General features: G+C 36.3%; 1 protein-coding gene across 1 annotated transcript in view; it reads right to left on the bottom strand.

Moving 5' to 3' along the window:
* The window catches only part of LOC138064158 (synaptic vesicle glycoprotein 2C), a 182105-nt gene extending 180622 nt beyond the window's left edge, over positions 1 to 1483 (bottom strand). The window contains exon 1 of the mRNA XM_068925551.1: positions 1375 to 1483. The gene's annotated coding sequence lies outside the window, so the exon portion shown is untranslated. The remainder of the gene's footprint in view (positions 1 to 1374) is intronic.
* Positions 1484 to 18014: the final 16531 nt, after the last annotated feature.

Below are 18014 nucleotides of genomic sequence, written 5' to 3'. Positions count from 1 at the left end.
TCCGTGAGAAGCAACTGAGACAAGTATACATGTTATCAGTAGACTTAAATTTGCTTAAAGGAATTTGTACCACAAAAAGTTTAGAAGCCTGCAATTAAATAACATTTGTATTTGTCATACTATTGCTCATTTCAGATTCTTTATTTAAAAATAAATACTGGATGTCATAACAAAAAAAAGTGAGTTTAGAGTCCTAACAGTTCTCATTGAAAACTTAGACGCAAAGGATTACAGGATTCCACTGAGGCCCTTCCATCTCCATTCCTCTTCCTCCCCATGCAGAAAGCACTATTAAATCACTATATAAACTAGGCAGTTGTAAAAGAACAAACTCAAGAGAGTGGTTTCATTCAAATATCTTTGCTTATTTAACATCTTGCTTATTTAAACACCTGCAGCTCAGATTCTGTAACAACATACCTGATGATAGAAACTGTCTTGCAGAAGGTAGAGCAGAAATGAGACCTACCATGATTTCCTATTCAGAGAAAAAGATCTGTGCTTATTTAGTCTAGATGATTATTTCAAGTTGAGGAAAACAACAGAGAAATGACAAAGAAGTTATAAAGCCTCCATAATAAGGGGAGACTGAGTGACTAATAGCTCAGCAACCAAACAGAAACCACAGTAACAGCTACCTTTCCAGCATAGTGGTAGAGTCCTATAAAATTGAACATAAGTTGACAGAAAAACAGAGTCTGTGTACAATCCAAACTTCCTCCAAGTTAAAAGAACTTTGGACAATAGCCTCTAAACCCTTAGTTCATCCTTGCTAGGGAGAAAAAAGGTTTGCAATTACAAGCTACAGGAGAAAGAACAGCTGAATAAATATATATAGGAAAATTAAATCAGCACTTGGAAATATATCTACCAAGCAATATTCAATTGAAAAATGCCTAACAATGAAAAGAATAAATGCATTTACTATTGCTACCAGAATAACCTTTCAGCAGAATATGAAAAGTCTCTCCTCTACTTCTGAATAGTTTGATTTTACATGCACTATGTACAGCAGTTACTGTCCCTGAGACCGTTACTTTGAGTGCACACGTAATTAGAGCAGTAAAAACATATATTAACTTCAAAGCAGAGAATTTCTGAGAAACTAAAAGGTGACGTGGCCATGGGCTACACATTTCCTACAGCACCAGGGCAAACTAGCCATTGCTTCAAGTTACGACAGTTACGTCTTGTCAAACCTAGTATTAGTTAAATTCTTTAATATCTTGCTTTACTTGCCCTCTCCAAAAGATTCACCTGAGAACAGCATTTTCACAAAGGTAAAACAATGCCAAAGGTAGTGAGGTAGAAAGGCCTATGCCCCCACACTTCCAAAAAGCAAGACTAGTTGATTCAAAAAAGTACATACTGTACCTTGGAAAAAGCAATTCATTTCAGTTAGCTTAATGTGTCCGTGCCAGGCTAGTATTTTCAGAGATGAACAACAGAAAAGAAATCCATTACAGCAGAGGCAATTAAAAAAAGCTAGAGATTCAAAGCCGCAGTAAAAAGAACGAGAAGGAAATGCTGTGAAAAACTGAGGATGAGAAGAAAAATATTCAAAGTATTTTTCTGAAGGTCAATGAAAATATCAAAGCAACTGCTCAATGGAAATGTCATTAACTCTAAGGTCTTGAGAGTGGAGGCATATAGAAGTTCTCGTACAAAAGGTTTGCTGAAAACATATCCCGACTGGCCTTTAGTATAACTACATTTAAATGATGCATTGTATTGCAGCTATACTTTTGTTAAAAAACAAAAAAAAAGCCTGCAATCAACATTGTTTCATGTTGCAATGGAGAAAAAGAGCGAATATTCTTCATTAGCCTAATAAACTATACAAAATATAAGTAAGAAAATCACTGTCTCAGTGAATATATACATCTCAGAGATGAATACAGTTGAAATCAGAATCACAGTAAATCAGCTTTATTTCAATGTTAAGTTTAGCCAGAAAGTTCAGATCTGTTTTACTAGAGGAATATCAGCTCCTCCTACTGAGTGTATTTTTCCTGTAAATTGGTCTTGATTTTCTGTTGTTCAGCTGGCTAGTGTCTCTTTTAGAATACCTCAGTTATACAGAAATAGTTTTGTTTTTTACAAATCCTTCACCTTTTTTAAATTTTCAAAGTAATCCTCAGCAGCTCTTTATCCAGATAAATTTTCAGTTTCTGAACAGAGGAAAAATAAAGGCTAAAATTTTCCCAAACTTTTATTTCCTGTTGGAATATGGATTATGTCTCATTCAGATCAGACAAAATGTCAGCAAACAAGAGAACAGTAAAAGAACATATTCAACCCCCATATTATTTTAAAATATAACAGTATTACTAATGTCTAGGAACATATCAGGGAGTCTAAGTTGCAGCTTCTACACGGATTGAGAAAACCACATACAAGAAAAGAATGTTATTTTTATTGAATATACCCACACTGTAAAGCCAAAGACTTTATTCAAAAGAAGGACTCAGTAAAACAAAATCAATTGGTTGCAGTATTGGTTTGGTTATTCACAAGCTTTTAGTAATATGCAATAGTAATTGTAACACTGTAACTCCAGCAATTTGTGAGTGCACGGTTTTTAAAAACTAAGGTAAAAAAAGATTAGACAAGCAGGGAAATCACCTTATAAAGTACTCTGGGTGACAGAGTCATTAGTTCTAGGGATATCAGGGCTATCCTATTCGGAGGAGTAGAAGTATTAGAGAATGAAATTCTGTTGTTGCTGAAAACAGTAATACTCGTTTAACTTCAACTGGATCAATGTTTCATCTATGCGTAACTCTAACATCTTCAGTGGAAACATTCCATTTACATTGTTCTGTCTGTACCCAGGGCTCATCTGCTCAGATTAAAAGCAACTGAGTTTATTCAAAATGAGGAAATTGGATTCATGAAGGAAAAATGCTATACTATTTGTTTTGGAAAATACTTTGGAGTAGAACCAGAAATTCCTAATCAACTAAAACAATTCTTGCAAATAGAGACATACAACAGGAAATTAATTTGACTCTATAGCGAAAAATGTTAATATTTGAATATTACAGAGCAAATACGAAAAAGTGTGAACGGACAGTGCTTGCTGTAATTTGGGCATTCAAAGTGCAGTTGATTTGGTCTTCAGCAATTTAGCTGAATACGTCAGTCTGTGTTGTAGAATTAAGAAAGCCATATTTATCAGTAACAAATCAGAATGCAGAGCTATGCTCTGGACAAAGATAAAATTCATGTTTTGGTGCCTTGCATAAGGTAATTCAACGATGCTTACCAGTCATTGCAGGGATACTTAGCAAATAATTATTCTTCTTATTGCACAAAGCCCTATGGACTAACTGAATCCTCAGTTAAGTCAAAAGTTAACACTGGGTTTTCAAGAATCTGGGCCCTAAAAGATTAAAAGGCAAGCTCTGGCTCCTCTCATTCTCATTGACAATCATACCCAGCCCTGCCCATGCTGAGAGCACCACAGCGGTTAACTATGTAACATTCCAAAACAGTGACATCCAACCCTCTAAATTATTTATAGCCTTGTTTGTTTATGGTTATATGCTGCCATAGGCTGTGATGCAGGAGTTCTACTATACGGATAATAATAGCTTAGAAAAGTGTCCAATCTTCCATCTAAATGACAAGTAATCACTAACAGCCTGTAAAGGCAAGCTGGTCTGGAGAAGAGGCCACAGACTAGGTATTAAGTCGCGCTGGATGAAATTCTAATTAGCCCAAAATCAATGTGTAAAATCCCTGTTGAATTCACTGATGGCCAGTGTTTCACTTTTATTTTCTATTCCCAAACCCATTGGCCTGCTAAGTGATTTTTAGTAAGAAACTACAGCTTTCACCCTTTCCTGCTCTTCCTAATATTGTTTAAGTTTGCAAACTGTTCTATCGGAGCTTTTGCAACAGCAAAGGGACCCTCATTCTTTATAGCAGTGATGAGTACTAAGGACCCAAATATTATAAAAATCCATTCCTCAGGTGCTTCCTTAGTAAAAAAAAGAAGCAGGTAGCAGATACCGAAGTAAACTTCTAATTCTATAAAGGTATGGTGTTGAAAAGGAAATACAAACATTCCTGTTTCTCATACAATTAATTTGCTTTCCTGTTTTTTTAAGAATGAATGACCAAAAAACAACGAGAAAAGATAATGCTTTAACAGTATTTTAACAGAGTGAACAGAATGACTTTAACAGATACTCACTTTTTCATCAAAAAACTAAACACTCTATTTGGGAAACATGGCAATATAGTTAGGGGTCTATCCTGTTCCCTATAGCCAAATTTATCTAGCAAAGCTATAAATGTAAAGTAATATGAAATATGCATTTTGGGAAATTCTAATAATTAACTCCCAAACTTTCTACGTCATCCTATGACTTTTGTTCCAAAATTGACCATTATCATTGATGTGTTTCTTAATACAAAAGAAATGTCTTATTCAATACAAAAGATATAATTAATAATAGGTTACATGGACCTAATTAATCCTCTCAGTCTTTCAGACCACGTGGTAAACATAATAGCACCTCCCTGTAAGAATGAGTTTACCCACTTTACAGGTGGAGAAAGTAAAAGTAAAGTGCCTGCGAGCATTTGCTCCTCTTTGTTAACAATTAGGCTATCTCGTATCTACCAGAAAATACAGACAGAATAGCTAATACCGAGTTTGCATCCTAATTAATTGCTTTCTCTATCTGTACTCTCAAGTTATAAAGAAGTTAACTGATTTGTCCAGTAACCATTACAGGAAGTCCCTGAGAGAATCACAAATAAAACCTACATCTCGATTTTGGGTGCCTTTTGCTAGATTCGTGGTTGCTTATTTCTAATACTACTCTTCTGTTGCACCATACTTTAAAATTTTCTCTGTTATTCTCACTGTCAGATGACTCACTCTCCAAGCTCTCTTTTCCAATCATTTAATTGATCCTGAATTTAGCTGGCAAGTTACCCATTCTGACACTGCCAGCTGCTCAGGGACACCTTCCTGCCTTGCTGTTTGTAATTCTCAGAAATCAGTTTTTGCAGTTCAGTTACACCCACCTGTACAGTGATGTGGAGGAGACAAACTATGACTTGAGCTTATTTTTGGATTACAAAGTCAGAGTTTATTGACAATTTAAATTTGTGTGTGTAGCCCTTGCAAACTACTCTCTGTTTTCTACAGAATTTCATTACACTTTCGTTTTTCTCTAAATTCCCACAGTCTTTCACACAGGCAAATGGATTTTTCAGAGGGGCTGTCAGCCTAGTCACAAAAGACTCCTGCTATAAGGTTTACCTTGTCTGAGATTGTTTGAGTGAGTACGGGTCAATCAGTTGAAAAGGGTTTGGAAAGTCATGGCACTATATAAAAAATATCTTGGTCTGCCTTGAAAATATATTTTTTTAAAGATTTAAAATCTTACAATCTGATGGAATGAAAAAACAAATTAGCATGAGCATTTTTCTTCTGTTTTCCCAGGCATACAACTGCCTCTATCTTATGTTTCCTTCATATTTAGAAAATCAGAGTCAGATTCTAGACTTCTTATATTTTTATATCAGAATTATTAGGAATACAATCTGTGCCCCATTTTTAAACTGGATTGCACTGTTCTAGTTAAGATTGCTTCTCTACCCTACTCCTTGGCCCTTCTTTTTAACTTTGACTGCTTTGAGAAGAGCATGCAGGGATGCTAAAGAAGAAACACTTTGCTTTGTTTCCTACTCTATTACCATTGCGAGCCAAGTGCCATGGGAGGCTAAGCAGTCCCACAGAGAGGCAAAAAGCAGGCATTTCCCGGAACAAAAGATCAAAAAGGAACATTTTAATCTTCTATGCAACCGTTCATTCTACCTCTCCTAAAACATGGTACTACTGCCCTTACTTAGAGAAGACTGCAAAGTTACAGTCTATCCTAAAGGATGAATCCATGATTTTAACATGCAGAGGAAAGACTTAATAAGGAGTTAAAAATGTCATGTGGGTAACAGTATGGCTGTTTGGGCTATATCTTATTAATAAGGGCATAAAAAGGAATTAAGTTCATACTCATGCACTTTCTTGTACTTCTTTTACTTCGCATGCAAGGCTTGATTTGTCAACCATGAATGAGTACTCTGGAATACTCTGGAAATTTCCTGTTTCAACTTGCATCTCAGACTTCTCTTTTCTGTTTTCTACTCCCATGACTTATTTTCTCTCTGACTTTTCCAACAAAAATGATGCTACTCCTCAGCAAAATTATAGAATAATTTCCTCCTATTTTCCTCCTACTTCATGGCACAAGACAGTCGGGTGGCATTTCTCCTCCAAAGTACTGTGTGTTATAGTAGATAGGACAGATGTTGGTGAAATGTGGTAAGAGATGTGCTGGAAATGGAGAACAACATGGAAAATAAAGTTGTAATAACATTTAATTTGCTCCTCATCTGTTCTGCCTCATCAAGTGACAAGAAATACTGGGCAAGAAGAGCGTTACAGATTACAAGCTACATTGTCTTTTGCTCTCTTGTACTGATGCCCTTGAAACCAAGGGAATTGATGCAATATGATAGTCAATGGTCTGCTTTCCAACATGAGTTGCACTTGGTACAGTACTGCATTGGCTCCCTTCTTTTATATAAGTATTTGTTTTAAAGTGTGTGAGTGTTTAGATCAAGCCGGCCTACACAGCCAGCAGGAGAACCATTTTTCTTGTTTCTCCATGAGGTGCTTCATCCCTCACTTTGCAGTCCCACTACTTCATCCTCAGAGGAATGGGAAAGGAGAGAGGAAAAAAGAGAACAGGGAAACATCTTGACTGACTCCCTAGTCTTAGTACATTATATAGCTCAGTCTTATCAAGAAGTATTTGCTGTCTGAGATATACACTGAGATATACACAAAATACAAAGAAACATTTAAAGGGATCAAAATACCGAGTCCTGGACTAAAGGAGGAAGCGATATGTAAACTGCTGAGGTTGCACCAGATTGGCAAAGGTGTGAAGAGAGATGGTATTAAATACCAGGAAAATAAAATGGACACATATCTTTTAGCCAGACCAGAACACAACTGGATCTTTCAAAAGAACAGCAGTTCAGCTCATCATTTTTGCTATGTAAGTGAATCTTTGAGACATTTTTGATTTTGTCTAAAAGAGTTATACCTAAATCCAAGGAAGAGATTTCCAGGATTCTGCAGCGTCTGGCTGATAGCCAGGTTAGTAGATAAGATCGAATATTGGTAATATGTGAAGTCTATGGGTAGTTTAATCAAAATTGACTATAACTAATGAAATCTGGAACCAAGCTAGATACTCTGCCTGCAGTGCTTAGTCTGGATGTGCTTATAGTCAAATATATTTAATACAAGTTTGTAGTTTGTGGTTTTCACTAAACTACATTTTTTCTCATGTGCCAAATAAGTTTCAGTGGAAATTACTAGTATTACATGTGGGGTTTATTTTAGTTGCCAGATACCTTAAAGAGAAGGAAATCTGCTTCTGATGTTAGGTCAAGTCACAACTTACAGAAACTGAAAACAGAATTTGGCCTTTTTTGAAGCTCATTGGAAACTCTACAGCCTTCCTTACGTGAGGGAATGACTAATAGTCTGGAAAGAGCATTTATTCTACAATGTTATTTTCACAGTTCCATGAGTCATTTTTAATCATAATAATAACGTATGACTGTAGTGCTGAATTAAGGACAGACAAGTTCACATAGCTACAGAATTATGACATTTAATAGTAATAACAATAACAGTTGCCCTTATGAACTAAAAGAAAAATGCACCTCTCTATTAAGAATGAAAGCTCTCTGGGGTTCCGCTTATTTCCTGAACAAAGCGTACGTCCACAATCCTCACTGAGAAGCAGTGTAATGATACCACAGCTAGCACCAAACAAGCCAACTTAGGTACTGGAAGCCATCTAGCTATAGTAGTGAAGAACTCCACGCTACTGGCACTATACTATTTTACTTCCCAGGGTAGCTCTTTCACAACTTGAGTATACTGTATTATGACATGCAGTAGAAAGGTAGCCACAGCACACAGTCTTATACTGCCTCACTCCCCTCTTACCTAGTTCTTCCTTGGGAATCACTTAGAATGAAAGACTTGAATTTGCCTTTCCTTCTTCCAAAACAGAGACAATAAAACCTGTAGTTTCTGATTTTGACAGTGTTGCCTTATTTATCAGTGTAGGCAAGTCAATTTAATACTAAGCTTTTTTTGTTTTGTTTTGTTTGTTTTACTTCAGACACACTATTTACTCCCTGCTTGAGCAGGGAGGTTGGACTAGATGATCTCCAGAGGTCCCTTCCAACCTCAACCATTCTGTGATTCTGTGGTTTATCTTGAAATGTTCTGTCACATGGCTTGGAATCATATCGTAGGGAACAAAAAACCTCAGGCGAGCAATGCCAGTGAAAACAGTATTCCAGAAAAGTTGCCAAGTTTTCCCGCATGGAAGAGTAAGCACCTCAGAGCAGGGCTAGTGAATGAATTTCCAACATAACAATTCTTCATCGGAAGATGATAATTTGAAGCAATGTAAGCATTCAAAATACTGTCTCTTTCATCACAGCTATTAACAGGTTATTAACAAACCATGTCATTTCACAAAGATTTCACCCTTTTCTTTTCATAGGTTCATTTTGACTGCACAACTGTAAAGCAGCAGCAAACCTTTCACCTCCAATATGGAATACTATCACCTAAAAGCAAGAAGGAACCACCAGCTGCGAAACAAAAGTCTGACGTACAATCTCAAAATCTCAGTAACTACTAATAGGAGGAAAATATTTATGATGATTCCATTTGAGGCTGATGATTCACAGGTAAAGCCATGATAAAAATCAATTAAAAACTAAGCCTTATATCTCCACTCTTCAAGAAAACATAACAATATAATTAAAAGTTGAAATTAAAACAATACAGATAAAGACATGATTAACTAAGCTAGTTGGAAATATCCATTTTGTTTCTGAAGTGATCTTTATTTGTCATAGGGATATGCAGATCTCTGAGACAACCAAATCAATTTTACTCTGCGGCAGTAAGTCTGCTAGCTCGGGTAGAATCAAGTCCTGAGTGTCAAGCTGTCAGTTTAAACTGAAAATGATTAAAAATGAAGAGTTATTGTATATCATTTGGACAAGACTACAGCACTAATATGTAGAGGTCTCAGCCAAACTCTCAACAGTCTAGTAGGAAAATAAGAGTTTAAGTGTTGCCTTCCCAGCATAATATGCAGTAAGCGAGCCTCAAAGCCAACTAAATAAGTATCAGTCAATACGGAAAAAGAATACAGAGACTGAAGTGATAACTTGTATCAGTAAGTCCTGAAAATGCAGACAAATATGAAACAGATGTTTATTTGTGAAAGATCCACAGACTATCTGTGCAACATATCCAGATTAATAAAATGATCCTAACACCTTACAACAAACTTAAGAACTGTAGAAAAACTATGATGTTCTAGAGGAAGAGAGAAAAAATTATTTCCAATGACCTAGATCCCATAATTGAGGAAGTTTGAGAAGAAACATGCCTAAATACTCCAAAGAAGTAGATCGTGTTCCATGCTACAATGGGTGGCAAAAGATACGCTGACGGCTGCTGCTAATCTGAGAGTGGAAAGAATTTCCTGCTGCCCCCTAGTCTGCCTGATAAACAATGAATATATGAGGAGGACACACCAATCAGCCATCTGCGGGTTATTCAAATATCCGCATATGTATATGCATATATACACATGAACACACACCTTTATTTGTGATCACCTTTAATATCTGTAGAGGAAGGAAGGGACATCTCTGTAAACTAAATTATGAATTAAGAGGAAAAGAAAATTCTTTCTTGTGATGAGTCTTGAGGCAAGAGATTAAACTAAAATAAATATGATGCAAACAAACAATAAATAATCTTATTATGACTCTTCTTGGATATCATTGGAGCCAGCATTCCAAAACTTAAAATGTTCTTATATTCTGTCATGCCATCCTTCAGTAGTTTACCAAGTATAGAATCAAAAAGAATATAATTTGATACTAAAAATCATTTGGAAAGTAAGGTGGGAAATCAGTCTCCTTCAAGGCCAGAACAAAACGGTGTCTATGGATGACATCACAGCAGTTATGTGCCAAATTAAAGATGATCTCTCCCATCTCCCAACCAGGGTGTTCATCATTGCCAGCTCTGACAAAGGAAAGCATTAGTTGAGCCATGGAAAGTCACAGGGAAATGAAAGGAGAGCGCCATGGGATGTACTATGGGTCATGACTAGTCTAAGTAATCTTTTAGGCAAGATCAGTCTACCATTTTACTCACATTTCAGGTCAAAGAGATACGCCTTTCCATTATGTGGAATGGCCCTGAACTCAACTGATCAGTCTGAGTTTCCTTAAAAAGTTGTGGTAAACTTAAGCACATCTAGCTGCTTTATGCTAGCTGATTAGGCAAGTGGTAATGCAGGTAAATCAAAGTCTTCCATAAGAATATATTTGACAGTCATATTTTTTTTGCTAAAAATACTAGAAACAATCACATAAAGACCAAGTGCCCTCAGGAATATTTTCGGTAGAATTATTGAATGATGTGAATGATGTCTTCTGAATTCACTAGGTAATCCAAAATCCTAACACCAAGAGTGTGCCATCACAACCAGTCTATATTCTTGCCTGCCTTGAGACCTCCGCAGGTAGGATGGTCTGCTCTCCCTTAAGAGATAAGGAAAAGATATCTTCTATGCATCCACAGCATCAGTACGAATGGGCTAACAACATCTCATGACTACATATTTATCTTTTATAAGAGTATCATTGTTTGTGACTATTATTTCCAATCTAAAATATGCACGTTATTTTTTGTTAATGAAACGTGGCAGCTCACAGAACTTCAAATCATATTGATCTACTTTGTTTTTCCCTCTTTCTTTATATATGTACAAATCCCCAGCAGCTCCATCTTCCATTTCTAACAATGCAATTCCTTTCAGTTTTCAGTTCTCTTTTGAACAAAGCGTCAAGCATCACTATGTTCTGTCTACTGTGCCTAGTAAAAATATATTTGAAATGCATTATGACCTATTAAGCGATAGAAAAGTAAGAATAGTATTTTATGGTAGATACATATACAGTTTTTACCAGCCAGTATAAATAAACATAGCCTACTTCCCTTTTCAGAGAGGAAGAGGTGGGAATATGTCCTGTGCCACCATCAGAGGCCCTTCTGTTCTATCCATATAGATAGAATATATAATAAGTGTTAACATGATATAATGTATATAGCAAGGGTTAACAACTTCTTCATACTGCTGTTTCCAGAATAAGGCATGTTTTCACTTCTCTGGAATTCTCAGATGACCTTCTTGTATCCTTTAATACATAGTTTTAACACCCTAGGAGTCACCATCCTACCTTTTCTGAATAAAATTGTATCTAATCCCATAACCTCTCTCAGCCAATCTGTGCTAACAGACATTTATTATTCTGCCAGGTCTCATCCTCACTTTTACTTGTGCCAATCAGTGGTCGCTTACATACTGAAGAGAGTTGTTTAGAAAAGCTGATGTGTCCATAATCTGACCCTAGACTTGGATTTTCTGCGCTTGTGTCATACGCTCTGAGGACTATGTTTACACAAACCAGCTACCTCAGATTACCACTGGATTTGCCAGCGTTGTGTCTGAGGCAGAAAAAGAAATCTGTATTTTAATGGAGTTAGTGGTGAAGCTTTTTTGGCAATGGCAATGAGTGGTTTAGAATGAATTTCAGATAACACTGCCTTAACCACTGTCATCTAACTACATAAAGCTTTTTTCCTCTAAAACCAAGACCAACTACTCTGCCACCTTCTCTTCTGAATCTGTTGAAATTCAGCTGTTGTTAGTGCCTGCCTTTTCTAGCTTTGACCATATCACTATAAAAGAATGTCACTGACACTTGTTAGATGCATTTATAGTGATAGGCAGTGCAAGGAAAAACTGGTAGATGAGAGAATCCAGCCAACTCTCTCCTCTCTGATCTTCTTTACATGTATATAGGTTAGGTGTGCAAGATACACGATATATTTTAAATGTTAACTTCTTAAATTTAAAATATGTCACACAAATCCTAGAAACTGTCAGGCCAGATTTCTGTTTAATCATATTTCAGTCTAAAACCTGTTTCCATTTTCCTTTTGTTCTGAATAGGTGCATAGTCAGGCTACTCCATTAGAAATACGTATTACAATACTTCTTGAAGTTCCAAGGTAACAATTGTTTCTGAGAGAGAAGGGAGCTTACTGGATTGCAATATATAAAATATGATTAAATAAGACAAAGGTATCATCAGTCTGCATCCACAGAAATTATCTTTTGATGACATTATTTTATTTAAAAGATATCTTAAAAGATTGGGCAATAAAATTACCGTGCTCTCTTTTTTAAAACTTTCAGATTTAAAGGGAAGGGAAGAAAGTGCTCCAGTATGTGATCAGTCTTATGCGAACATTAATAAATACTTAACTTTTGGAAAGTGGTGATTTAGGAAACAGTAAGTGGAAATCGCCAAAAACATTACTTTGCGTGACTGCACTTTAATTGCTTTTATATCACTGATATCAAGCTGTGCATGATCAGAGGCTATTTTAATTCTAATAACACCTTTGTATTGCTAAAACAAAATGCACAAAACTTCTGTAGGACAGTACTGTTGTTGTGCCTAACCGTAATGTTAGTTAAACTTATCAAATCTTACAAGCAAGCTACTGTGATCGAACTGTCTGCCACCTATCAATTTAAGTTCGCAAACTGCTCATGTACACAGTTTTAGTCAGCTACAATCTGCAGACGGTAGGTAACTGAAGTTAGCTTAGCTGCCGGGGAAAGACATCATAGCTATTCAAGTTACTTTGTGTTTCTTACAGGCTAAAAGTATGCTCACAGACAATTACCTGATTATATATGTAGTTACTTTTTATTTCATGGTAATTTGTTAATTTTTCTGAGCCCGCAGTTACGCTTGGATTGTATTTCTCCTTCTAAAACATTAAATATTTAATTTTTTTTGTTTAACAATCAATTTCATCTCTGTTGCAAAAAAAGTAATTCCCCTAAATTTTTCCTTGAAACAATTCTTCCCTAAAATAAGATTTTTCCTTGAAGTACGATACAACTTGTAAAAGTTATGTTATTTCCAATACGTGTTTCTCATTCACATTTTTGCTTTAGACTGTCAGTACATGCAGAATGATTTGGTCTACAAAGGCCAAATTTGGATTTGCTTCTTTTATCACCTGCTGTTTTTCATGACACTCTGCAGAGGGATAATGGGAGGATTATACACTTACAAACAGCTAATTTAAAAGAGAGAAAGGGAGAGCTGTTCTCAAAAGCACCGATACACACATTTAAAGGAAATAAAGTGCATATTACCCTAAAGAGAACTCTGTTTGTACATCAACAATTCCATCTTTTCTCCAATTGTTTCTTTGACTTGGACCCCATAAACAGGTACTGTTTATGAGCTGACACCTTCTCTGGTTCTCCAGTACTTTCCAGCTTCTGCCAGTCTTTTTCTACTTGTGACAGTCCTGACAAAAGCAGTGATCTCTGCCACTGCATTTCTCTTCTGGAGAATCCTCCTCAGCCTTTAGACCCAGTTCTACTCTGCTCTTAAGCTGCTTCTTTTCTGTCCCACTTGCATCTGTGACCCATGGAGCCTGTATGTTGGATCAAGATGATAAAAAAACTTGAAATCAGAAGAATAATGCCTGATTGGTTTTGAGTAATTACATATATGCAGATAAAAAACATCAAAAGGTAAGGAAGGCATCATTCAACAGATCATAGAGCTGTTGCACACAACAACCACATGTCCATATGCATTCTGAAGGGCAGAAAGACCTCTCCTGTCATCACAACACAGGATCAATAACATGCTAGTTACATGAGTATAACGTCTAAAACACTTACTCATTTACAGCCTGGACTTCGACTCCACCTGGTCTGCTGCAGTGCTATGTTATGCACTCTTCTGTAAAGAGAAATATCTAGGAGTTTGACCATTCCCTCAAGGTGAAAGATCCTCTTTCTTGCCTGAGAGAACCAACACTGGGTGCCTCTTAAACTTCTGGCCTCTTCAGCATCATGGCTCCTCTAGTAATCATATTACCATCAGCACCACAGATGGCTACTGCATTTGATTTACTTTGGGGGATACAGAGTGAAGGGAGAAATTATCACATATTCTCTCTGTTTCATTCTCTCCAGTCCCTGGCCTACTTCCTCTATGCCTGTGATTTGCCAGTGAAGAAGGGACACACACTGTGCGGTGTGTGATAACATATACCCTTCCAGAACCACTTCTGTGAAGTTCAAATATATTTTTGTTTCCTTCTAATCAGAGAAAATAAGTGTATTTTGAACAACAGAGCTAGTGAACAGTGCAAACTGCATATAACTTAATAGAACATCATCACAGAGAAACTTTTGAAGAGAAGAACATTTGATTCTCTTCTCTAAAGATCTGAGTAATATTCAGTGATGAACTCTGCACATTTTAAGTAATGCCAGATGAATGTTAAATTCAATAATGGGACAGATAATAAAATCAAGGGTGCTAGAAATAGAAAAGTCATGTGTTCTCAGAGAAGTAACGAAGAACAAAAAAGTGATCAAGAACAACATATACAACACACCAGCTGGGAAAAAAACATCAAAATAGAAAAATAATATCTATTATTTACATTTTTTTTTACTTTCTTCATGGAAAAAACAGAATACAATTTAGGCTCAGGTCAGAGCAGGAGGAGTTTATTACTACAGCTGTAGGGGAGAATACAGAGTCACAGCCTCTGTTGATTTGAACTCCACCCTAATGAGGCTGTTACACAGTTAACACCTTTGGGTTATACAAGTCGTCCTTCACAAGACAACAGGTGTGTGAGTAAACAGAAAAAGGGAGTGAATTACTTTAGGAGAGGAGGCTCTAACAAAACAGACAATACAATTTTTACAGACAATACATTCCTTTAATAACTGGGAACACAGACTTCAGCAAGGTCACTGCTGATGTTTTTTTGCTAGACAGGCCTGCAAAGGCCTCGGGGGCGTTAACTATTTTCCTTCCACTGACATTAACCATTTTACCGCCACAGTATGAGAACAAAAATATGGAAAAGTAGGCAGGCTTGTAGATTTGAATTTTTCAACAGAAAATTACTAACAAAAAACAGAGTCAACAATAAAAACAAGCTTTAGTTAAAAAACATTTTGGCAAACAGGTAAATTTCCAAGGATGCAGTTATAATTATTATACCAATTAAATGCTGAAAATAGCATTCAGTGGTGAGAGAACAAGCTGAAGACCAAAAAGGGTTAGTTTTGGGTGATCTAAAAGTCTTTGAAAAATTACGTGCTGCACAGTATTTCTCTGATCTGTCACTGTTTGCTTATCTTTTCCCTTGCCATTTCTTTTCTGCTTTCAATTCTTTCCTTATCTCACTGACGTTTTGCATCCCCAAAGTTAACCCAGCAATCCCAATGCAACACTGATCAGCCAAGACAGTAGCAGATCCCTGACAAACGTAATAACCTAAAGGCAGGTGTGCACATCAGGATGGGGGTCACTCAGCAGTTACAACTACCTGACGTTTTGACCAGTCCCAGTCAATTAGCTCGCTAAATTCAGCTAGCTGACTATGATTATAGAAAATTATACCCAACTAGCAAGTTGGAGTTCATTCTTCTGTCTCTAAAAACCCCAGAAATTTCTTTGAGCTAGGAGAATCATTACTAAGTCTAGGTTTCATCCACACCAACAGATAACAGCTGAAATTGCAGTGAACAATCTCATTTGCACATCTTTTCATTTTCTTCACTCTTAATCTTAAGGTCTGCTCATAGCTCATCTGGAGATGGATGGGTATTTATACATGCTTCTCTTCATATTATCATAATATAGGACACATTGTGAATATATTTATCTATTTGTGACAAGAAATACTATGTTCCTCCAACTTAACAACATCTTACAGGTACCTTCAAGATTTTTTGAGAAAAATATAACTGTTTGGTAAGGTTACCTTTGTGTCGTGGAACACACGAGCTGGAGGGCGCAAATATCAAAACTGCAGGAAAGAAGGAATAGCAAAGATTCCCTCTATTTAGAAAGACAGAGCTGCAGATTATGTATTTTATGAAGTCAGGATCCTCTGTTCTTTCATTTGAAGTGCTTAGCCTCTTCACGATACCATATATTTAAAAGTTAGAGCTTCTTATTCTCTACAAAGGTATTTTTCAGGCTACTGATCTTGGTGTTGAAATGCTGCCGAGATTCTGTAGGGGTTGGGAAGACATTTGCAGAAATAAAGCCCTGTTGGAAGCTGATTATATTTGTGATTATAAGAAAAATTCCCCTAGAGATCTTTGTAGGCGGAATTAGCAACCATAAAGACAGGAAAGTTTAATTATATGTACTATTCTTCTGCTCTGCACAATGTAATCTTGACAGGCAGTGCAGATTATCTGTAACATTCCTCTTTCTTTTTTTCATATGTTCAATATATGCATATCATCCGCCAGGAACAAAAAAAGCTCCAAAGCTACAACTAAAGATGTGGGGGAAGAACTGCCTACTGTGTGGCAGTATTCCTCTCTCTTTTGTTCTTTTATGGTTAATTATAGGAACAACCATTGTCTGTTTGGAGTGTGAATACTTTTAAGAATATGATTACTACTAAAAATCATGACTGGTTTCTTGCCTTTTCTCCCGGAGAAATAGCATATTATGGAAGCTTAAAATTCACTCTAGAGTCGTGATTTTAAGAAGACATTTCCATTGCAAGGAGAAATTTCATTCCATCTCTGAGTGTCCCTCCCAATAGACAGTGAGCTGGGGGATCCCCAGACCATCTGCTGGGAATGACTACATAATGAGAACGCATAAAGATGAAAGAGCTCAACCATTCTTCTTTCACTGTTTTCACAACAAAAATAAGAAAGCAGAACACAATATTTTCTTCTCTAGATCTTAGTAAAGAACAAACATCAAAAGCTATGGTATGAAATGTCAGCTCCTACAAATCAAAGACCTGTTTCAAAATCTATTAAAGATCACAAACTTCCTATGGATTCCCAATAGGCATGCAGAGAACCAGGTACTTTCAAGCTGCAAAGTTACAAAAGTCAAGCTGCAATCACAAAGCTATTTCCAAATAACAAGAAGGAATTCTGCAAATAATTACAGGAAGAATACATCAGTATACATTGCTGTATACAATATAGATTGTGAAAGGCCCAGATCCTCCAAGGCTATAGATATTTAACTCCTACATAAACTCTTAAACCAGCCTGCCTAGACCAATATACTCCAGACAATCCAGACAATCTGTCATGAGATCCTTGCCCATTTCTGTTTTGTTTCCTACTAATATCTTCTCAGTACATCACCTGACAATGACATAATTCAAAAGAGAATGCACAGATTTAATTATATATTAAGAAAGTTTAAAGAATAAAAAAGTGAAAATGAGTTTCTGTCCTTAATTTCCCACATTTACTTCAAAAAATAATGAGAGAAGATGACAATAACAATCCTGTAACACTGCATACCTTACAGCCAACTGCTGACTTCCATTTTACATAGCAAATCCGTGCTAACTGATTCATGTTCCAGTAAACAAAATTAATAATAACTTTCCCTAATTTGGAATAAAATGTGGTGTACCAATATCACTTCAAGGTGTTATCCATTCTTCTGGAAAAATTTAGGGGGGGAATAGGTGAAGCAGTGGTAACAAAAGTATGCATTAAAAATATCTGACACAAATTATCCCAAGAAGAGAGTAAAAACTGTGCAGTAGAAGTACACAAGAACTTCAGCTTCTGAAGCTGCACATCAAATTTAAACTTATCTCTTTTATAGATAAGCAACAGCAAACAACAATTTTTTGAATCTGTACACTAAGTACAAAATATCATCCTGTTTCCTTTTCTGTTCCAGAAAAAAGTATCCATATTAGGGATTTATATTGGCATAACCATATGTTTAATTACCAT

The sequence above is a fragment of the Struthio camelus genome, chromosome W, assembly GCF_040807025.1.
Source record: "Struthio camelus isolate bStrCam1 chromosome W, bStrCam1.hap1, whole genome shotgun sequence".
Taxonomy (NCBI): domain Eukaryota; kingdom Metazoa; phylum Chordata; class Aves; order Struthioniformes; family Struthionidae; genus Struthio; species Struthio camelus.
Note: the sequence above shows the minus strand (reverse complement) of the source record. Positions and strands in the feature narration are given on the sequence as shown.